Source organism: Halyomorpha halys, unplaced genomic scaffold, assembly GCF_000696795.3.
Source record: "Halyomorpha halys isolate HHAL.00 unplaced genomic scaffold, Hhal_1.1 Scaffold741.1, whole genome shotgun sequence".
NCBI classification, from domain to species: domain Eukaryota; kingdom Metazoa; phylum Arthropoda; class Insecta; order Hemiptera; family Pentatomidae; genus Halyomorpha; species Halyomorpha halys.
In genome coordinates, this window is record NW_027111496.1 from 168,963 (window position 1) to 193,051 (window position 24,089).

The 24,089-nt window shown below is 35.5% G+C and overlaps 1 protein-coding gene across 1 annotated transcript in view; it reads right to left on the minus strand.

The window, feature by feature from the left end:
* Positions 1-24,089, minus strand: part of LOC106685778 (uncharacterized) — a 208,665-nt gene that overhangs the window by 129,975 nt on the left and 54,601 nt on the right. The gene's annotated exons all lie outside the window — the stretch shown is intronic.

Sequence of the window (24,089 nt, forward strand, 5' to 3'; positions counted from 1 at the left end):
TAATACTGTAACCAACTTAATTTTGGTCACTGAAGAGGCTACAAAAATGTGTATAATACTGTAACCAACTTAATTTTGGTCACTAAAGAGGCAACAAAAATGTGTATAATACTGTAACCAACTTAATTTGATTTCTTCTGAATAGTGTTAATAATTGCAACATATCACTAGTCCGGAAGAATAATGTATTAATTACTTAACTGTAATTTTTTTTTTAAATTGACTTTTCAGGGATAATCGGCTCAAAAATGCTAAGTATAAATACCTATTGGATTGCTCTAAGTTAATTTAACAATGGAGAAGTAAAGATCACTCCTCTATCTAATTAAAACTTTCAGACCGTTAGGACTTGACCTTCTCAAGGCCTCCTAAGATAATTTCGATTGCTCCTTTTAACTGTTATATAGTTTTCTAAAGGTCGTTGTATATGTCCATATATAAATTTAAAAAATACAAATAACAATAATTATACGTTTAGGTTTAAGCAGGGTTAATAGCAGATAACCTGTAGGCAAAAAGAGTTGATAAATTTCTTTTATTTTATAATTGATTTAATTTCAAAATAAACAACCAAACAACCTCCAGCCAGAAATAATGACTGGAGAATATTTAAAATTGAATAAAACCACTATTAAAAATAATTTTAGAAAACAATGAAATACCATTAGCCTTCTTTTGGGAGTTATGAATGTTAAAAACAAAATCATTTACAGTTTAATGTAACTCGTTTCATTAACTCAGACAAAGCTGAATAATGCTCTGAACATAGTGGTTCCGTTGTACCGTGGGTCGCTGTGAACATGGTAGTTCCGTTGTACCATGGTGCGCTATGAATATGAAGGTACTGTAATCATTGAGCTTCAAGGCCGGTGTAGAGGTTATTTACCTATTAATAATAACTGCTCCAACAGCTCAAATAATTCATTCACTCCTATTATTAATACCTCATTGTTTGATATTAATATTTAAACAAAAGAGTAAACAAAAAAGGTTATATAAAGTCGTTGAGATTGAATATTTTGTTCAAGTAATAAATGTTATAAAATGATATTGTATTAGCAACCAAATGTTATAACATGATATTGTATTAGCTACCAAATGCTTTTAAATAAAATGCTACACCTACAAGATAAAACTAAAATTATTTGCGTGTCAAATTAAAGTTAAAAGTTAAAATAAAAATTAATGCGCCAATTAAATTAAATGCGCTACTTATCATACACGAATGCACTGAAACATAAATCATACACAGATAGGCTGAATCATATATCATACACGAATGGTCTAAAACATATATCATACACGAATTGACTAAAACATATGGCATACATGGATGGGCTAAAACATATATTATACACGGATGGGCTAAAACATATATCATACACGGATGCACTAAAACATATCATATACGAATGCGCTAATTCATATATCATACACGAATGGGCTAAATCATTTATCTACAAGCATGGACTAAAACATATATCATACACGAATGGACTAAAACATATGGCATACACGGATGGGCTAAAACATATATCATACACGAATGGGCTAAAACATATATCATACACGGCTGCACTAAAGCATATCATATACGAATGCGCTAATTCATATAACATACCCAAATCAGCCCATGGAACATTTACTAAAACTGAATACAGACATTAATAGACCTTAAAATAAATCATGGATGAGTAGAATGAGAGAAAAAAGCTAGTGTAGCAAGGATAAGTTTTAGTGAACTACGTAATCTATATCAATGCCACTTATCAGTAAGTTCAATCAGTAATCAGTACAACTTGCCCTTGGCATATCACGACATAAACATTCATTGTCTTTACATACACACCCTAGGACCAATCTACAAATGTCAGGTTTCAAAGACAAATTTTAAACAAATGATAAATTATGTTCATTCTTCATTATTTTAGTAGAATGCCAATTACCAATTAATATTGAAAATAGATCATATTTGAAGTCCACATTCACACGTCTTCGTTTAAAAGAACTCATTGTAATTTATTAAAGTTTCGGCAGTTAATCCTAAAACTAAAAACCAGAGTGACCCGATATATACATTATAACGAAATGCATATAATAATCTAAATAAGAAGCAAGTTATAAAAGATCCCGGCAGCCCGATGGATGCTATCCTATTGAGCATTCAATGCCTGGAGAGCGACAAACGCTCCACTTTCGTATTAAATTGTTGCTGTTTTTTTCTTTTTTCCCCTAAAATTTAAAAAAAAAAAGTTTTTGAGTCATTCATTAATTTTTTTAAATTTTATTAACTTAAATAAAGGAATGATAAAAATAAAATGCACCTGCCCCCAATTTACATGACTATAGCTAGAACTCGTTTCAATCGTGGACTAAACATTAAAAAGATGCGCTATAGATAAAGCAAAGGTTGAATGGAAGCAAGGAGTTGACTGCAGATGATAACGAAGTCCAATTGCAGCATAAGGGAGGCGACCCTAGACTGTCTGCCGACCTCTTCTGCTCCATTATTGGGCGCTATTCGAAGGCCTTTAGCCAATAAGAAAGCGGCCTCTCCCCCCTCCCCATATCACAATGGTAATAGCATGTCCTAGATAGCGGGCTCATTCAGTGGACAGTTCCATCATGGTCTGTCTGCCTTTAATAGTGTTTTTACAACCTACATAAGATTAAATGGTCACTAATGGCTAAATGCTACTGTACAGGGCATAATCAATAGCATGCAGATATAATGAGTAACATAAAGATATAATCAGAAACAAATAATGAGTTTATGACACTAAGAAAAAAAATTGTGTAAGAAGTTTCCTTAAAAAGATGTAACAATGTAGTTTTTAATGTCCAAAGCTAACTGTTGATTTTTCAAAACCTTAGTTAGATATTTTTTTTTTTAATAAAAATTCTAAATTAAATTTGATAGAACAGTTATCATTCACCGTCTAATTACATTTATGTCAATAACAGTTGTTTTTTTTTTGTAAGATGCTATGTATGTTAAGGAGATTTACTTGGGATGCCAGGATAATCACTAAGGCAATCATAAAAAAATAAGTTAATTAATAAATTATATATTAGGTCCTAAAAAACTATTATTATGATTGGATTCTTTTCCAAAGGCTATTTGTGTGTTTACCAGTTTACCAACTAAATACCTTAATATTTATAAAATGTTACCATTAATTATATAGTATAATAAAGGGTGGTATAATAAGGGTGGTATATGGTATATTGGGTTATATAATAGTATATAAACTACATAAAGAGATTAACTATTTATTTACAATTTATTACTATGATTAAAATGGTTGTAATGATTCAGATAAAGGTTGCCATAAAATATAGATTATGACATTATTACTTATTGGTTAATTTATACTTATAGCTGCTGATGCTGTGGGATGTAGTGCCGTAGGTGTCGTCTTATTCATAAGGGATGTCCAGGTCTCGTGGCTTGACTGTCTCCGTCTGTCTTTTCAATGCCTCAATTTTCCTGGTCTCGTTACCCTACTCTTTTTCTCCCCCTTTCCTTTTAGGGCGTTACCTTATTTTTGAATCTCCTTTCTCATTGGCCATCGGTGACCGAACCCTCCCGAGGTAGGCGTCCCCCTCCTCAGGACCTTTTCAGTGGATGAAAAAGTTTGACATGTTAAGGAAGGGCCTGCTCCTCCTTAATTTGATTCCGATACCTCGTCAAACCTGTCATTTTTTTATAGAACACTTAAAGGTTAGCCAATCTAATTTTCTTGGGGGACTCTGGTAATATGACACACTTAATACTGATGTTTTCATATCCGGGACGCAGTAAGTGGTTCGTCGGAAGGCTCATACCCTAACCAGGTATCGGAGACCGGAGGCAAAAAACCTCAATAAACGACATATTGTTGTAATAATGGCTAATGCCTCGATACATAGCAAAGACTACATGATTCTTTCATCGTCGTCCACGCCTCTTGGTTGGTCCGACAAAATACTTACAATATATTCTATACATAAGTAAGTGAAAGTTAAAATTCTGCTACCTCACAGGTAAATATAACTTTCTTACTAATTTTCTCTTTTTCTTCCCAAGGCCTTTCCGAAAAATCATTTTTAGAAAAATTATCCTTTGCCTAATGTAGCCTATAGAGTAACTAATTAGCCTTTGCCTAATGTAGCCTATAGAGTAACTAATTAGCCTTTGCCTACAGTAGCCTATAGAGTAACTAATTAGCCTTTGCCTACAGTAGCCTATAGAGTAACTAATTAGCCTTTGCCTACAGTAGCCTATAGAGTAACTAATTATCCTTTGCCTACAGTAGCCTATAGAGTAACTAATTAGCCTTTGCCTACAGTAGCCTATAGAGTAACTAATTAGCCTTTGCCTACAGTAGCCTATAGAGTAACTAATTAGCCTTTGCCTAATGTAGCATATAGAGTAACTAATTAGCCGTTGCCTACAGTAGCCTATAGGGTAGCTAACCTGAACCTAATGAATACAATTCTTCTCTCTCTTCGGTATGTTGAGCAAGCAGAAATGTTGCTTTAATTTCTAATTGAACCTAATGAATACAATTCTTCTCTCTCTTCGGTATGTTGAGCAAGCATAAATGTTGCTTTAATTTCTTAATGAATACAATTCTTCTCTCTCTTCGGTATGTTGAGCAAGCAGAAATGTTGCTTTAATTTCTAATTGAACCTAATGAATACAGTTCTGCTCTCTCTTCGGTATGTTGAGCAAGCATAAATGTTGCTTTAATTTCTAATTGGACCTAATGAATACAATTCATCTCTCTCTTCGGTATGTTGAGCAAGCAGAAATGTTGCTTTAATTTCCTATTGAACTTAATGAATACAATTCTTCTCTCTCTTCGGTATATTGAGCAAGCAGAAATATTGCTTTAATTTCCTATTGAACTTAATGAATACAATTCTTCTCTATCTTTGGTATATTGAGCAAGCAGAAATATTGCTTTAATTTCTAATTTGAACCTAATGAATACATTCCTTCTCTTTCTTTGGTATATTGAGCAAGCAGAAATATTGCTTTAATTTCTAATTGAACCTAATGAATACAATTCTTCTCTCTCTTCGGTATGTTGAGCAAGCAGAAATGTTGCTTTAATTTCTAATTGAACTAAACTCTCTCTCTCCGGAGTATCCAGGTACCAGAAAAATAATATATTTTTTATTCTTTATGTAAAGAACTATTACATTAAATTCCTGTATAACTCTTATAAATCAGGATAACAAAAGTAGAGTTTGTTTAAGACATTACTTAACGATATACCTTTTAGAAAAAAAATATGCATCATGACAAATAAATAGCTGGGTTGAATCATGCCTTGCTTATATCATATTTTTAGAAGTAATTAAACCTTCATTTTTCCCATAGAAAAATCTAATAATAACACGAAATATTGGGAAATAAATGTGTTCTTTATGAAAAGAAAACGGTAACAGGTCATATCTAAATAATAAACACCACAACGTTTGGAAAGTACAAACTAACTTGAGCGGCAAATATTTCATTAAATTATGACAGAAATATTGGTGAATATTTCGCAACAATATTTACTGAATTAGTAACTTGCGGTCCTTTAGATAGTCTTTACAGTGGCTTAGTATTCTATTCTGAGGATTGACAAATAGTTGAAGCAAAATATATTTTTTGTTAAAAATTAATGGAAATAATTCGCATGGTCTGGACAAGTTACGTCCTTGGGGAAGCTCAGCCATTAGTATACAGTCTTGATACATGGTTCTAAAAATACTCGATAACACTAATCGATCTAATTAACGACAAGCATGTATCATGGGGCACTTGAAGCCTGACTCAACGCAGATCCTTGGCCACTTTGGGCCGCATCGTAACCTCTATTGCGTACCCTACCGATGGAACGTGCTAGGTTTTGCGAACTTGTAGGATACACTTTCCATAGTTTGTCCCACTGTTTCATACGTAAACATAATCTCTACTCTGAATTACAAATAAATAAAAAAACACTCAAAAGATGAAGTACCCATAAATGTCTTAAAAAATAAAGCGTAGCACCAAATATTTTTTATGAAGCATTGAATTCGATTTAGAGTTATATAACGAAAACAAAAGGTGGTAGTTTTGTTTTCGATATATAACTTTCTTCTTATCGATTCTTTTAGTAAAAGATAACTTGTATTATAAGTTCACTTTTGTATGTAATACAGCTGTGAATAAATGATAAATTTTATATTGAAAATGATATCTGTACTTCATTGATTTGGCACTTTTATCGGCGACTAATACTGGTAATTTTCGTTCAAACGGATATTATTTGTTATTTGTTTCGGCAAATTTAATAAAAATAAGAACAAATGGGCCGAGAAAATGTAGGGATGTTATAAACATTACGGTTGGGGGAGAATTGCTCTGTCTTACACCGGTCGGTTTTTTACCAAGCAAAGGATTTATTTTGTTTTTTATCCAAACAGAAGAGGCATAATTAATTGGCTGTTGCAAAACTTCCTTAGGCCTTCTGATCGGGATTCTCCAACTGGTAGTTGAGTTATCTTCGATTTTAGAGTAAAAAATGTTGGTATGTTTACTAAAGCGAATTCGGCAACATAACATGTATAACAAAAATTAAAAAAAGGCTGATAAGATTGTAAGAAACATACTCGATCAAAGATTAGCGGAGAATACCTTCAAAATGATAAAAGAAAAATCGATAGCCTAATTAATGATGAAAACATCAAAACAAACTTTCGAAAGCGGCAAAACTCACCTGTAACAGCTTGGCGTTGATGACCGGTAGGCTTTACGCTTTAATTTCTGATAAACAACACTAGTAACAGCACAGAACAAACAGAGAAAACTAGAAAATAAATCTGATAATTCTCTTGATCATTTCTTAATGGAGAATGAAGAAGTGATTGGTAGTACAGTGATTGGTAGCTAGGCCCCAAAAATATAATAGCATTTTAGCCGCCCTGGACATGATGTTTAAAAAAGGCAAATCAGTTGCGTAATTTGATCAAACCAAAAACATTCTGAAGGTAGAATGAACAAAGAATTATCGACACACACCCTAAGAACTAATGTAATAATAATTAAATAAGTTGCAACAATGCTAAGAGAATGCTAAAAATCAGTCCAATTTTCGTCATAAGAATTATTCCTATGAGTATAAATTTTCTAATGCCATAAGAGATGACCGTATTTTAAAAATAAAAACGGCTAAATTGTTATTGCTAATATTTTTAGGTTAACAAGCTAATCAAAATACCATTAGTAAGTCAAAATTCCCTTAAACTCTATTCTAAGAAAAGATTTAGGAATTTAATGATTTATGACAAACCGATAGAGAAGCGGTTTACTTAACTAAAATCCTTCCTTTGGAATGGGACGGCAATCTTCTGAGAAAATCAAAAAAAGCCGCCTGTATACATTCTCCTCAGATCTCTTCAGTGGATCCTCTCCTCCCGTTTGCCCTCCTCCATTCGCTTCTCGATGTGTTTGGCCGTCTTGTCTCTCCATCCTCAACATCTGTAGCTGATGCCTCTGATACCTCCGAGATGTCGCTGCTCGACTCGTCTGGCCTATGTGACCTCTTCTTCGCCTCACTCTTTGCACATTAACCTTCATGGGCTCTCCAAGGTTCGCCTCTTTCCTCCGGTACATATAGAGGCATCTTGTCTCTATGTAGCCCTCGTTCCCACATTCGAAGCATCTGGTACGAGGACATTGGACCATCAGGTGACATCCGTGGCACCTCCCCTCTTCTCTTCCACCGTTATTGCTCGGCTTGGCCTGGTTCGTTCTTCTGTTGCCTAAGCCTCTTTCCCGGCCGACATCTCTGTGGTCCTTTCTCCTCCTCCGGAGTCCACCTTCCCCCTCCGTAAACCTTTTTCAATCGTGCCTTGACCATTGTCCAAGGTGTCTCTTCATCAACTTGGATGTGATTAAGGATGGTCCGCTTAATTCTGCAAATTAATGCCGCCTTCAGCGGAATAGCATCATTTCTATCTAGCAGGTCCTCCGATACTCTGGCCTCCATTCTTCCTAAGATGCGATCACCTCCTTCGAGGAAGTGGTTAAGTTCGCCGATCTCACCTGAGTAACCTTCCTTAGATCTTGCGACGTGGCTGTCCTCACATATTGGCAGCGCCTGAGCTAACGTGGTCTCTCTGGTAGTGGGGGATTACGGCTGATATTGCGACTGGCCATCCCGTTACTTATATATATACACACACAATCGGTCAGCTGTTCTACTCCATCAGCTGACAGGTTTTTTCATCTCTCCTACTAATAAATTGAACAGATAAAAGTATATATGTATGTATGGACCTATATTCATAAATTGTATGTGTGACACTAAATGCATTATATTCATACATTTTAATTTGGATAGTTATCATAAAATCAATCACAGCAGGTCGCTAAACATTTTCCTACATGTTGAGGCTCAGAAAAAGAATTTCAAATAAGTGTTGAGGAAGAAGATGACTCCGTTCAGTGTTCGTATAATCGTCACAACCACTCACAAAAAATTATAAAAACTGTTTGTATAGTTTTATGAGGACTGACGATTTGAAATTTGGAAACTTTACATTCTGTTAGGTCAGAATGTCGTTTTATTCTTTTTGGGCTAATTTTTTTTTTTATATTCACTAATTTGTTTTTTGTAAAAATTACTTTCTCTGGGAAATTATTCTTTGTCGCTGGAAATTTAGATTCACTAAGTTTAAATTTCAAGGTTAAGGGTTTATCGGTTGAGAACTAAGTTATTCACGAAATACACATGTATCTATAGAACGTTTATTCATGGTATAAGAAAGTAGTTACCAATATATGATAGAATTATTACTTGTTCCCACTAAATTTGGACCAAATTAGATCACCCGTTTACGAATTGTAGCTAGGCCGAGGAAAATAAGTTAACAAGAAAGTGGAAGAGAGAAAATTATTTTATTATTTATTATTCGTTCTTGTTTACCTACCCGACCTCGCCATTTCTGGCATACGAAGTGGTTATCCTACAGGTCACAAACTTATTACTATCTTACAGGTTACCAATCTATTCCAACCAGCGTGGTAAGGGGGAGTTTTATTTTTTTTTTTTATCAAATAAAAGTCAGAATCAAAGCGGCTAGAGGCCGTTGTTGGAATCTGATGAAATCAGTAAGGGACCAACTGGAAGCCTATCTGTACAATCCCTGAAAATTAAATATAAATCGGATAAACGGTTTGTTTGATACTATCGACAGAGCTACCGGCAGGCTGAAATGAAAACCAAATTTAAAATAGCTGAAATTCTCAAACGTAAATGCGAGTGAAAATTTAATTGTCTGAGAACGTATTTCTTTCCTATTCCCTGCACGAATTTGAACCTAGGTAGTGAGGATGCGAAAAGTAATTAAAATAAAAGTAACTGTTTTGTCAGCGAAGGTATCTGGACTGTGAAAACGGGAACTGCCGACTCCATTCAGCGTGACAACTGGTTCTCCAGCCTCAGTTCTCTATTATCCTTATTGCAGTATTTAATCACTTTTATTATTATTACTTTAGAAAAATTCTTTAATATTCATTGCAAAGATGAAATCAATCGATAGACGGATTTCAAGGAATAAGGTTATACCAATTGCTGCAATACTGGTCTTGGTTGTTAGTCACAAATTCACAGTTTGAATCCTCACAGCAGGAAAAAAACAATTATCTGTTTCTACATAAATACAAAGATTTGTTTGTTAATTTCCTAGAGTATTATTCTGTTTACCCACCAGTATTCTAAAATATTTCAGTTCTGTAATATCTACATATTTTAACTGCTTAATAATAATATTAAAGAAAAGTGAACTGAGTGATGCCATTGGCGAGAAAGTGATTTTACTAGAACTAACAAAAATCGTATTGCGAAATATCAGATTTTTTGCATCTTCATTTTTGAACAGTAAATTACGTAATTAAGAGATATGAAGAACGAGGCTCAATTGCAAATAGCCGGCGCAAAAGTCGTCCCAGGAAACTAAATGAAAGAATGGGGAGGAAAATCAAAAGTAGTTTTCAGGAAACTAAAAGAAAGAATGGTGAGGAAAATCAAAATTTGTATCAGTTTTATGAAAATGTGCAGTTCTGTAATGGAAGGAGAAATTAGGAACTAAAGAAGAAAAACATAACGGTTACTTTGAGACATGCAGGAAGAGGGGGGGATTACCTTACATTACATTGTAATGGTTTGGGGAAGTATAGTCTATAATAGAGTTTGAAATCTTATGTCAGTATTTTGCACCGAAACCTCTAAGCAAATACAATTAAATTGGAAATCCAGCATGAGTTACTTTTCCTGCTGGGCAATAATCCCAAGTACAGAGCAAATAAAACTAAGGAATGGTTAAGACTTAATCATTTAGGACTCCAATTGAAGTCTTGGCTGAAAAAAAGGTTTAATCTTTGTCAACAACTGCATACTCCTCCGCAGCTAACAGACACGAAAATAATTAAAGATTTATAGAACGAGTTAGATCAAAATGTTGGAAAACCGGAAGGCACCACCTCAAGAATCTTTTAGTACAAGAAAAGCAGCAAATCATTCCATATTTAATTAAAAACCCAGTTTATTCAAAGACTAGGCCTTAACAGTTTATTCAAAGACTAGACGTTTACAGTTTACTCAAAGACTAGGCCTTTCAGTTTACTCAAAGACTAGGCCTTTCAGTTTACTCAAAGACTAAACATTTACAGTTTACTCAAAGACTAAACATTTACAGTTTACTCAAAGACTAGGCCTTTACAGTTTACTCAAAGACTAAACATTTACAGTTTACTCAAAGACTAAACATTTACAGTTTACTCAAAGACTAAACATTTACAGTTTACTCAAAGACTAGGCCTTTACAGTTTACTCAAAGACTAAACATTTACAGTTTACTCAAAGACTAGGCCTTTACAGTTTACTTAAAGACTAGGCCTTTACAGTTTACTCAAAGACTAGTTTTCAGTTTACTCACTGCTAAATCTCTACACAAATAGTCTGTCACTACTTGGCCTATTTACTAGTAGTCTGTCACTTCTCGGCCTACTTACCAGTATTCTGTCACTACTTGGCCGATTTACTAGTAGTCTGTCACTGCTTGGCCTACATAAAAGTAATGCTATTATAGGAATTAAGCGATGGAGCCAGTTGCCACTGGGACGTAATTTAAAGTTATTATTTTGAAATATGTTCGTAAAGTCACGTGGCCGTTTCTATTGGCTATATAAGGAAGAAACAATTTTGATGTTTAAATTGTTTATTTTATTTTACTATGACATCCTTAACAATCTGTTTTTGAACTCTGGGCATGTAAATAGAATATTTATGTACATGCCTAAGCGAAAGCAGCAAGAGGAATTTGATAGGGACCAACTTGACCTTATAAATTTCATCAAAATTGGAATAACGGCAGTGATTACAGTAAACCATATAGATTTGACAACATGAAGGCACAAAACAAAAGTGATTTCTTAAGTTCTAAAACCTAACACACGAATGAAATTTTTCCATTTTGAGGACAAAAATATTTGTACTTTCATGTATTAAAACCTTATCTACCTTCGTTAGTGATAAAGCGACTCCAACAGCAGAAGGCAATAGACGGTGCAGCAAACTGTTACTCAAGTTATCGCTATCGTATACAGTAAGTATATCAGGATGTATCTCAACACTATTATCGTATAGAGTAAGTATATACCTGAAGTCTATCAAAGAGTGAGTATACCAGGACATAGCTCAACGAGTAAGTATATCAGGATATAACTCAACTCTATCAAAGAGTAAGTATACCAGGGCATAGCTCAACTCTATCAAAGAGTAAGTATACCAGGATATACCTCAACTCTATCAAAGAGTAAGTATATCAGCTTATACCTCAATTATATCATCTCATCGTATAGAATAAGTATATCAGGATATACCTCGACTCTATCAAAGAGTAAGTATATCAGGATATACCTCAACTCTATTAAAGAGTAAGTATACCAGGACATAGCTCAACTCTATCAAAGAGTGAGTATACCAGGACATAGCTCAACTCTATCAAAGAGTAAGTATACCAGGATATACCTCAATTATATCATCTCATCGTATAGAGTAAGTATATCAGGATATACCTCGACTCTACAAAAGAGTAATTATGTGTGGATATACCTCAACTTCACAAAAACAAATATATTAATTAAATGAAAACTTTTTACAGAAAGTCACGCCTACTGACTTGAGATAAATTATAGACTGAATATTAGAGGAAGGTTATCATCTAAAAGACAAAACACTTTATACTAACACACTATGCTAGAATTTCTCCACAATTATCCAATTCATTCGCTAAGAAAATTCGAGTTCGCCTCCGGCACGAATCTCATTACTCTGGGGAAAGTTATCTTCAATATATAAAGAGAGTGGTCTCAGTGTGTCACTCAGAGCAATCAAATCATCAAACATTCTTTTTAAAATGATTGTTTATTATGAATCACTTTATTTGTATTACAAATACAAGTTTTGTTCCAGCCAAAAATACAACAGTTAATCAAATACAAGTTTTGTTCCAGCCAAAAATACAACAGTTAATCAAACAAATACAAGTTTTGTTCCAGCCAAAAATACAACAGTTAATCAAATACAAGTTTTGTTCCAGCCAAAAATACAACAGTTAATCAAAGATAAGGAAGCTGGAATACAACAGTTAATCAAATACAAGGAAGCTGGAATACAACAGTTAATCAAATACAAGGAAGCTGGAATGCTAGCGGAAAAATAGGGGTTGGCTCAGCGCTATTGGGATTTGTTCTCCTTTAGTTATTTATTAAAGTCTTTAATATTCTGTATTTATTCGTGGTTTAATATAGCTTAAGATGAGAACTGTTCATTTCTTTATTACATATACAAAATTAAAGGTACTTTAGAGGAATAATTTTTAAAAAATAGTTACTATATTAGTCCTGTCTATTTTGGAATATTTCAGTGAGGATATAAGACCTACTTGGCATTAAAATAGTTACTTCCTAAAATCCTGTCTATTAGTCCTAATACTACAAGTTACTTCCTGAAGTGACTTAGCATTAAAGACCATTCAATTATACGTTCACATACGTCAGGATTTTATCAAAATCGAGTTGTTTTCGAGGAAATCGAAAACATGTGAAAAATTACTATCGACTCCGAAAGTGGCACTTATAGTAAGTCGATTTTATCGAAAAAGCTATCACCTCCTAAGCATATACCCTTCTTAAATATGTAATTTAGTTTCGTAAAACTTTTCGTTTTTGAGTAAGGTTATCCACAAATAGACCAAGACTAGGTTTTTTGGAATCAGGAAACCTTAAAACATCCATTTCCAGCGAAAACGCGAATTCGAAATTTTGCATTATCACTATGTATAGTATTCCTACTATGTATTTCTTAGATAACTAAGTGAAAGTAAAACATTTTTTATCGTTTTAAGCGGTTTTTTTTTTACTGATGTTATTTAAATATATCTCATAAAAATATTCCTAGTTAAAATAGTTCTGATTTTAACATTCAGAAAAATGATTATTCAATTCCTTCTCAATTATTATCACAAATAATAATAACACTGCACATGTTTACTATTGCATTTCTTTGTTATTTATTGTATCAGCAAAATATAAATAATAAAAAATTGTTTTGGGATCATTATACTAAGGATAACCTATGACTTACAATCAGATGGCCAAACTATTGTAAAAAAAAATCAGGGCACTCAGAGAAAATCTGTGGATGGATTTTATTCAATTTTGTCTTTTGATTCTAATTATCTAAAATATTAAATTTCGAAATAGGGTTAAATTTTTTTTTAAATTCTCAATGCTTCATTTTTGAAAACAAATATATAAACAAAAACATGTTTAGGAAGTACATGATGCTGTGACTTGCAAAATAATGGCGACTTTTCCGTGATTACTTTTATATTGTAGGAAATACAATGAGCACTAAAATAAACATTAGATAATTTACCATACTATGAGCACTTCTTTTAAATCATCTGTTAATACAGCAGTACAGCAGTGCAGCAGTGCAGCAGTGCAGCAGTGCAGCAGTGCAGCAGTACAGCAGTGCAGCAGTGCAGCAGTGCAGCAGTGCAGCAGTACAGCAGTACAGCAGTACAGCATTCTTTAGTTTGGGATATGGTCCTAGTGAAGCTGATAATCGTTTTTAACACTTCCTCAAAGCCTTAAATATCAATTTTCATGGCAATAGAAAAATAAAAATGTTTGGATATAAATTATCAAATATTTTGTTTATTTATTTATTTAATGTTATTTACAACTGTACAAATAATAAATACAGTAAGTAAATATGTTGTATGTTTCATTTACACTTGAGAGTCTTCGGAAGGAACCACCCGTTGGTTCAAGCATTAATTTAAATTAGAAAGTCCCGTGGCCATCTTCTTTTCAGACGCCTCGGAGGATTTTCAGGGATTGTTAAGGATGAGAGATTAAGAATTAATGTGTTAGGATGGGTAAGAAGTTTGGAATCAAAAGACGAAAATCTGTTTTGGTCTAAATCTGCAACGAATGGGATGTTAAGGTTTTTGTGGATGAGTTTAAATATTTTTAATGTTGTTTATTTGATAATCAATTTTGTTTAGTTAAAAAATTGACCGCCTCTTATGATAAATACTAATAAATAATGGATGAATATTAATTTAGAAAGAATTTGATGATTAATGTTTTTTCATAGGCATTACAACTTTAAAGGCATTATTATGTTTTTATGGTTAGATTCTACTTTAACTGACCTATGTTTGATATTTATAGTAAGGGAAGCTATTTCTCTATTATTTAGCATGATAACTAAATAATAGAGAAATAGCTGTAGAATAAAAAAAAATATTAATTTAATATCAAAGTAGGATAATATTGTAAGTGGGAGTGAAATATGGTGCTCTCCAATTTATTTATATTCTTGAGTTAAACGAAAAAATCTAAATAAACGTAACCTTCGTATAAAATGAATGCTTAAGAATAAATAAATGTTTTGGAATTTTTTTAAGAATTTTCTGTAACCTTCATAGGTTGTAATAGTTTTTTTCTTAATTTATATTGCACATAAAGTGACTTTGACATTTTGTCTTTTAAAAATACCTCGACTATTAATTTTCAATTTTGTTTTCTTCTTTCCCTAAATTTTCAATCCGTTATAGCAACAGTTGTGACGATAGTACTGCGTATCAAAAACTTTGAGAACCATTGCCTTCAATTGTTGAAAGAAGAGTAATGTACTTTTATAAAAACAATTAATATAATTTTATTCGTAGTGATCTTGAATGAGATTAATATCGTAAATGCCGCTGTTTATTTCATTTGCACTCTATTGTAGCACGTTTCATATGTTTCAAGCTAATATAATGCTTAGAGCCTACACCCTTGCCCATTTGAGGGGTTTGCCTTTCAATCTATCCCTGTTATTAGAATTAATGGTCCATCCACCCACGACACCCCCAGAAGGAACTGGGGAGACAAGATAATAGCAGCCCACCAAATTTCGTTACCCTCCATTAGGGCAGTTCTACTTATGGATAGTTGGCTATTCGCTAACCTCTTGCCTCGTCAACACTGAATGATTTTTACTCACTAAAAACTTTTAAAAAAACACAAGGAGTCTTGGAGTAGAGTAGGTCAACAATTAGTTATTTTTCCATCAGAGAGTCGCATCAAACCCCTGAACTATTTTTTAAAGAAAATTAGATGATTTTTACCTTGATTTATTTAGAGTTTATCCAATTTAGATTTAATGATGTTTTAAAGGCGAAATATGAGGTTCAAATAAAGAAAAACATTTATTTCATATCTCCAGTTCTAATTTGATTAATTAGATCCGGTTTGTTCAATCAAGTGCATCCTTTTGGTGCAATTTATTGAACCCTAAACCACTGCCAAGTCCGGAGTAGATTGGTTGAGTAACGTTATAGTTATTTCTTTTTCTTTTTTGATTTTTCAAAAAAAGGTGAAAGCTACAAATTACGATTTTCTATTTTTAGAATAGAAGGCGAAAATTTTGGTAACAATTTTTTTTCGAAAATTCATATTTAAGGGTTTCTCGGGAAAACAAAAATGAATAAAAACTTTATATATAAATAAATAATTGGCCGTATTAATTCAAATTATAAAGGCAATGGTAATGGGTACGGTCATAAGGATACTAAAATACTAAAGTTGTAAACATTTTTTGAATAAAAACTTTTTTTCACTCCGAAAAAGTTTTTTCCACACTTTGATAGGTCAGTCATTCTGAATTCTTTCAATACAGTACTAATATAGAAGCACAGTCAGGGTTATCATATAAAAACTATATATATATATTTAATATAAGTCACATTCACCTCAGTACAACTCATATCAGCTAATCGAATATATCACCAGATTGAAATGTATATGTAGACGAGCTGGACTCAATAAAAGTCAGTCTTTGAGTAACAACCGAGTTAGTCAATTCTCTATGCTTTTCTATTTTTTAGTGTTTGTGCTCACAAACGTTTAACTAGTGCTGAAACCTGGAAATGAACCAGGGACGTTTAGATGCCGGATTAATTTTGATTTTCAAGACTTTTTTGTTTGATTAGTCATCATTCAATTTTGTTCTCTCATTTTTTGGAAATAATGGCTACCAATGGGATCGTCAGACAAGCAGTCTTGAACTTGGGAAGCTTTCAATCAAAACGGGGTCAAAAACGCCCCTAGTCTCAGAGGTGATTCCTCCACCCTTGAGGATTCCCCATCTACCAGAAGCCCAGTCCACGAAACTGAAATGGATCAAAGTGCGCACGGGAACTGCCTTGAGGTAGGCCGTTTCTGACCTCGTACGGTTTACCGGGGAAACGGGAGATCTGAGCCACTTCATAGAAGGTAGTGATCGACTAAACAGCCGCATTGAAACAGAGTCTATCGAAAATCTACTCGATAGCAAAGATACGAAGACATTAAAAGCAGTGGTTGTCTTCAGATTGAAGAGGCGCCTCCTCTTTATGAAGGTGGACGAAGGAGACCCCTTGGCGAGTTATCAAGGAAAGATTAAAGAAGGCGGTCGTTGGACAGAGAGCCCCAGAGGAGGATATATTTACGATGATCAGAGAGACAAAGAAACCAATCCAGGTACAGGGTCGAATGCGATTCCTATCCATGGTACTAAAGATTCAATTCGCAAAAGAGCTGAGGGAGAAGGAGGATTTTCAAGAGAGCACTTGTTTGTGGAATGTGCTCAAGATCTCATAGATACAAGCACTAGAGAGGGGGAGGTCCGAACGGAAGTAGAAGAACCGAAGTGGACCAGTATAAGACCGCTTTCACCTCACCTGATGGATGAGTTCCTGAGAGGAATGGAGGAAACAGTTTGCCATGTATACATGGTCGAATTACTGGTGTTATATGGTGTACAGTGCAAATCAGAAGAGGATCATATGGACCATCTAAGGAATGTGTTCCAGCGCATGCGAGAATTTGGTCTAAAGTTATCCAAAGAGAAGCCGGTGTTGGGGCACACTGTCTCTAAAAACAGCGTTACACCAGACACACTAAGGACAGTAGGTACCGGCATATCTTGCACCCCTTACAATCTACTGAGGAAAGGTAATACGATAAAGTTAACACCTTAGGTGGAGAACAACGTCCAGAAATGTATAGAAAGGCTACAAAGGGAACCGGTCCTGGCATTCCCTCATTTCAAGAAGAAATTTACCCTCACAACCGACGGAAGCGAATACGTTCTCGGTGCAGTACTATGACAAGAATACGAAGATGGAGAGCAACCCAAATCTTACGCGAGTCGACGTCTCACCCATGCGGAGACCCGCTATAGCGCCCTGAAACGTGAGTAGCTGAGAATCGTGTGGGTAGTGGAAAACTTCCGGCCAAATATTTTCGGGAGATGTTTTTGGGTACAAAACAACAAGAGACCGCTGCAGTGGGTTAATAAACTGAAGAAGAAGTCTGCACGGATCACCAGATGGAAGGAGATCCTCAGCCAGTACAACATGTGCATTGCGAAACCCGAGAAGAACAATGGGGTCGCAGACTGGCTTTCAATATCGGTAATGATTAATGCAATCGAGGATGAGCAAGGTGAACCATCTGGAGGCGGGAGACAGTTCCTAAGAGAGTGGACTCCAGGGGAAGAAGGACTGAAAGAAATGCCGGACACTGAAAATGGGGTAGATACATCCGAAGACGAAGATTCAACTGTAAGTTGACCGACGGAAATGGAAAAGCTAGAATATATCATTAACAAAAACACTACTAGATTTTCTGGAAATCCAATACTTTAGGGTTAATGAAAATAGAGAACGAGAAATATGGCAGCTGTAGTATCACGACCACCTGGTCCTCACCGATGAAGATCAAAACCAGGAACGACCTACCACTTGTTTATAGGCGTTACACCACCGATACTTTTGGTGTGGAATGAAGTGCACTATCCACGACACCATAGGTAGTTTTGAAGTATGCCTAAGCACCAAATATACCACCCACCGCAGGAGATACAGGAAGAAACGCCCACTGTAGAAGCCACACATTATGATCTACAGGTGGGGACTCGTTCACTAGTAGAAGGTACAAGGGGTCACGGTAATAGATACCAGAGCATTCAAAAAGTCCTGTCGTTTTTCGTTTGTTCGTTGTTTATTTTGATTCTAGAGTGTTTGCTAATTAATTCCGTTCAATACAACTTTTATCCATGTAAACACAAATGTTTATACTTTATGAATAGGAGGCTAAGGAGGATTAATTTAATGCAGTCACCATCCAACTGTCTAGTTAAAATGATTCCAGTTGAAACTCAAATTCGGTCGATTTTGCTCTATGAGTTTAAACTTGGCTCAAAAGCTGCCGAAACTGCTAGAAAAATATGCTCCGTGTTTGGGGAAGATGTGCTGTCTGAGCGGAAGGCACAATTTTGGTTTTCAAAATTTCGTGGAGGCGACGAGACACTAGAAGACGAAGCACGCTCAGGTCGACCAACTGTAGTTGATAAGGAGGACGTTCGAAGAGTAGTAGAGTTGGATCCGCGTCAAAGTTGTTCAGAGATAGCCTCTCAACTTAATATCTCAGCCACCACTGCCTGGAATTACCTTAAAGAACTGGGAAAAGTGAAAAAACTGGATAAATGGATTCCTCATAAGCTTTCAGATGCCAATATGCTTGTTCGCTTGACAACTGCATCTTCGTTAACTTCCCGCTTGAAAGTCGAACCCTTTTTGAATCGAATCATCACCTGTGATGAGAAATGGGTGTTGTACAACAACTTCAGACGATCATATCAGTGGTTGTCGGCAGATGAGAAACCTAAACAATTTCCAAAACCAGATCTCCATCCAAAGAAAGTTTTGCTCATTGTTTTCTGGACAGCCAAAGGTATAGTGCATTTTGAGATTCTGAATCAAGGGCAAACCATCACTGCAGAAGTATACTGCAATATACTGGACCATTGCCAATCCAAGCTTAAGACTTTTGATCCCTGCTTAGTCAACAGAAGAAGACCTTTGCTTCTTCAAGACAACGCTCGACCACACACCGCCAAATTGACCAGGGAAAAATTGACAGAAATAGGCTGGGAAGTTTTGCCTCACCCACCATATTCCCCTGACCTGTCACCCACTGATTATCACCTATTCAGAGATCTCGACAACAATCTGAGACAAAAATGTTTTCAAGACCGTGACAACCTAATTCACGAACTGACCACTTACAGTTTTTTAAGGAAGGAATTTGGGCTTTACCATCTCGTTGGGAGAAGGTTACCGACTGTAACGGTGGATATTTTGATGAATAAAGGTGATTATTTGAAAATATTTATTTATTTATAATTTCCCCCAAAAAAACGACAGGACTTTTTGAATGACCTGGTAGATTTACGTCTTCAGTAAATTAGCAATGGCTGTGGCCCAGTGACAGAAATTTCAGCGGAAGCAGTATTGAAGGCCCTGCGAACATGGTTCCAGTATTACGGCGTTTCAGAGAGAATCTTATCTCATAACGGACGAGAGTTCGACATTGCGGGAATTAGAGGAGAAATGAAAACTTAGCATTTCAATACTCCGGGCCACCCGATGGGAAGAGGGGGGATTGAACGCCTCCATAGTACCCTTAGTGACCCCCTAAGAGTGTGCCAGCTGGAGAAGGGACTCAAGCCGGACGAGGCTATGGAAAAGGCGATCATCACTTACAATCACTCTACACATTACGTCACAGGACTTGCTCTATTCGATATTGTTTTTGGATTACGTGGACGTCCCAGGGACTATCGGGCTAATTTGACCTTTTAGCTGACAATCAGGCTTCAACTTGGCCACTAGGTGTCCCACTTTTCCGCATCCGTGGCATTTTCTCTCTTCTCATCTGCCTCCGTTACGTTGTGTGACCTGGTTCGATCTACGTTCTTCAGCTGGCCTCTCTCTGCCGACATACCTCTGGTCTTTCCTCCTCCATGGCCTCGTCGGGTTTCGAAGGAGACGATTGTATGAAACTCGATTCCATCCCCCAACATCTGTTTCCATCCTTGTGTCTCCCTGCCGCTCGCCAGTCTATCATGAGCGCACTCCAAGAATGTGCGATCATGCGGCAGTCTCTCTCTTTTATTCGTCTCCTTTGCAAGCTGCCCCTTCATGACTACAACCAGGAAATTCATCTTCCAACGGACAACATCAGCTCTAGTACAAGAGCCGGGAAGAAAAACAGCCCGATGTCCCCAGGGTTCGGTCCTAGGACCAGCTCTGTGGAAGCGATGAGTTCCTGGCGGAACTAGAGGACAAGGGGTTCCTTGCCACGGCCTAGGTCGACGATCTGGCAGTCATCGTGGCCAAGAACAGCAGATTCAGATTAAAGACAGAAGCGGAGAGGAGTGCCAGTCTCGTAGTAGAGTGGTGCGTGAGAAGGAAGTTGAGTATGGCAGCAGCCAAGACTCAGGCCATATTAATAAGAGGCTCCACAGACAGAGCTCATCCTATCACCCTGGATATCCAAGGAGAGAGGGTTAGACCGGGTGAGGAGGTGACATATCTTGGTGTGAGGATAAGAAAAAGATTCGATGCCACTTCTCACCTGGTGTATCTAAAGGACAGGGTGACACTGTCACTCAATGGATTAAGTAGAATAGGGGGTGCATTTTGGGACCTCATGTACTCTACAACGATGACCATATATAAAGGTGTGATCTTGGATATTCTGAGGTACGCATCCCCTGCCTGGAGCCGAAACCTCACGCAGACACGGAAGAGAAATTTGCTCTTCTTTAAATGACGTTCTCTTAGGTTTTCTTTCGTTGTTCCTACTTTTTGAGATATAGACCTCCGAATGAAAAATTAGTTTTTTGTATCGCTTTGAAACAGCCGCCATTTTTTATTCCACCTACCTCTACTTGGCAGACTCATCAATTTTGACTAGTAATTATACATAGTTTTCATTAATGTAATCAGATTGGGGTGAGACAACTGCCTTTTTTTCATCTTGGGCTCTTGTACTACTCCTTCCCTTTCCCTCATCTTCTCCGTTACGAACTTGAATTGGACCAACAGCGCCACTGCATACTGTCCATTCCACTGCTCATGTCTCTTTTTCTCCCTGAACATATAAAAATATCTTCTTCGGGAGTCCATCTGAGAGAGAGAGAGAGAGAGAGAGAGAGAGAGAGAGAGAGAGAGAGAGAGAGAGAGAGAGAGAGAGTAACAAAACTATTCGGTTTCGGCACCACTTATGAGATGTCGGAAGACAAACTTTAAAAAAAAAGATGAAAAAAGAGCAAGGAAATGAAACGCACGTATTCGAAATAACTGATTTATTCTCGGTTTTAATTTAATTCTCCTTATATACATTCTTTGTGTTTATTTACATGAGGAGTTAGGATTTAAGCTATTAGTACCCTTATCCTTACCATAACATATATATTTATATAAACTGGTTATTGGCAATTTTCAATTATATATGGTAGCTTTTTTTCTTATCTACATTTTTTCGATTTTTGTAAACTCTCAATGTTAAAAACAATGGCCACTAACTAGACGAGTCCGTAGTAGGAATTTGACGAAAAGCTGTAGGAAGAAAAGTGCTCATGATCTACCGGAGGAGTTTCCAAAAGAAAGTTGAAAAAGAAGGGATTTGGTCACGGCACTTCTCAACGAGTCGCTAACTTTTGTTCTCAACTGTCGGGCCAATATCGATGTCGGCCAACTGTCTCTAATCGCTAAAGTATTCTCGATAAAAGAAACATCCATCTAGAGCCGCATCGAATATTTTTAACATCAAAATGAAAGTGCCTTCAATATGTCGTAGTTTCACTAATTTATTTTCTAATCATCACATAAAGAAGAGATAGTAAGATTTCAGATCACACACATCAAGGCAAGTACCTACTCGGTAAGCTGACTCAGGCCGAATACTTAAAATAAAAAAACAACAAGGGAGAAAAACAAAAAAAAAACTGAGAAAATAAACGAAATTTCTGCTATTAGAATATATTATTGTATGTAAAATTTCTCAACTAATCCTTCAATGAATTACAAACCATTTCCCTTAATCATCATGCGCAAATCCATTATAGTCACACCATTTTCTCCATTATTTAGTACCATTTCGTTTTCCATGATCATTAATATATAAACATAAATCCGTCCAGAGAGAGGTGGCTCAATGGTAAGGCACTGTACTATTAACTCCAGGGGCCAGGGTTTTGGCTGATAGATATAGTGACTGATAGTAGGTCTGATCCATCTTCCAATTTTTCTTTTCTTTAGGAGGTTGAATACAAGCTAAGCTTTTCTTTTGATATATATTACCTCCGGAAGTAAAGAAGCCAAAACAAATAAAATATTATCAAGATATCTTTTCTTTCCTAAGAGGATTTCTGATTTATTATCACTTGATTAAAAAATCATAATAAAACAATTATTTTTTTGTTTTTGTCTAAAACTTGATGGTTTAAGTATATGATAAGTATTTTTTGGAGATTAAGGATATTACTAGGATAATTTTATGTTAAATTAACTATAGATGTTGAATATTTTTCCTTTCTAGCTTGTAAGGTGCCTTTTATAAAAATATAAATACCATTAAAATATTTTATTGACTTACTATGTGTATAGGATTATAAATAAGTATGTTAGTGTCTGATGAAAAATGTGACGGTTTGTGGTTGCTAGCTATGTCTTGTCTATCCCGTTATCTTAAATCCCAACAACTGTAGCCCTAGGAACGTATTGTCACTTTATTTTAAATAATCAACTACTGTGACAAAAAAAAAAATCCGCAGCTGCTACCATCTTACCGAAAGTAAATTTATTAATTTATGCTGGAATGGGGCAGGGCGGCTGAATGTTTTGTGAAATTACACCAGACTAAAAGATCCCTAAAGCAAATTTTGTAAAGGACTTAAGATCAAACGCCACACTAAATATTTACAAGACAAAAGAAATTCAAAATCTTTTGTAACTTTCCAGAGTTTCAAGATGGCCAGATGTACTGAAAATTGTAACAACCGGTCAGGACGCAGGTGAGAAAATAGTAACAACTGATAAGTACATGGGTGAGGAAATCGTAACAACCGGTAAGTACGCAGGTGAGAAAATATTAACAACTATTAACTACAGAGGTGAGGATATTGCAACAACCGGTAAGTAAGCAGGTGAGAAAATATTAACAACTGGTTAGTACATGGGTGAGGAAATCATAACAATTGGTAAATACGCAGGTAAGAAACATATTAACAACCAGTAAGTACAGGGGTGAGGAAATCCTAATAACCGGTAAGTACACAGGTGAGAAAATATTAACTACCAGTAAGAAGAGGAGTGAGGATATTGTAAACACCAGTAGGCATAGGAGGTGAGGATATTGAAACAACCGGTAAGGAAATTGTAACAACTGGTAAGTACACAGCTGAGGAAATTGTAACAACCGGTAAGTACACAGTTAAGAAATTAGTAACAACCATTAGGTATAAGGGTAAGGATATTTTGATAAAATGCATTTTTATATTTGTATTGAGATTGCCTGACTGTTAGACGTATCATAGAATTTTTTTTATTTATTACTTTTTATCATTTTTGTTTATTTTACCATGCGAAGTTAATCCATGTAGCATTAATTG